This window comes from Garra rufa, chromosome 18 (genome assembly GCF_049309525.1).
Source record: "Garra rufa chromosome 18, GarRuf1.0, whole genome shotgun sequence".
NCBI classification, from domain to species: Eukaryota; Metazoa; Chordata; class Actinopteri; order Cypriniformes; family Cyprinidae; genus Garra; species Garra rufa.
The window spans coordinates 40,667,067-40,668,184 of NC_133378.1; positions in this window are offsets into that span (position 1 = coordinate 40,667,067).

The following is a 1,118-nucleotide window of genomic DNA, read 5'->3' on the forward strand; positions in this document are numbered from 1 at the left end:
CAAATGAATAATAATTTGAAACCAGATCAAATAAGAGTCACTTTTCATTTGATTGGTTCCAAATTATGATTATTTTCATTAACAACACATTAAAGTCCTCTAATATTTGACTACTGTAGCTATAGCACTTTATTCTTATGTATTAAATGTTTTCTGAATGAAAAACATTAAAAACATGTTTTTTTTTAAGCAAGGCAGACTAGGTGTTTTGTTCCTGCAAGCTGTGTGCGCTCTGACCTTGAAGATTGATTTTTCCTCCAGTTACTTGTCCGAGTTCATCTTCGTTTCCCTTCAGCGTTGTAATCAAACACGCTCTTAATTTAGAGGCTTCACCTCCGACAGCTAATCTATAACAGTTTATCTGGTTTCTTACGGACTCGCTAACTGAATCAAATGATTCGCAAATTGCTCAGAATGTCCCGAAATGAATCAAATGACTCGCGAACTGAATCAAATGATTCGCCAACTAAATCGAATGATTCAAATGACTCGCGAACTGAATCAAATGATTCGCGAACTGAATCAAGTGATTCGCGAATTGCACAGAATGTCCTGAAATGAATCAAATGACTCGCGAACTGAATCAAACGATTCGCGAACTGAATCGAATGATTCGCGAATTGCACAGAATGTTCCGAAATGAATCAAATGACTCGCAAACTGAATCAAATGATTCGCGAACTGAATCGAATGAATCGCGAATTGCACACAATGTCCCGAAATGAGTCAATTGACTCGCAAACTGAATCAAATGATTCAAATGATTCACAAACTGAATCAAATGATTCGCGAATTGCACAGAATGTCCTAAATGAATCAAATGATTCGCGAACACACTACAAAGTCCCAAGTTGGATGAAATGATTTGCGACCACACTATAAAGTCCCGAACTGAATCAAATGCAAATCAAAATCGAATGCGCACTGAAGTCCTGAAATGTATCAATTGATTCGCGAACAAACTTCAAAGTCCCGAAATTAATCAAATTATTTGCGAACACACTACAAAGTCTTGAAATGAATCAAATGATTTGTGAACACACTACAAAGTCCCGAAATGAATCAATTGATTCGCGAACGCGCACTGAAGTCCCGAACTGAATCAAATGATTTGTGAA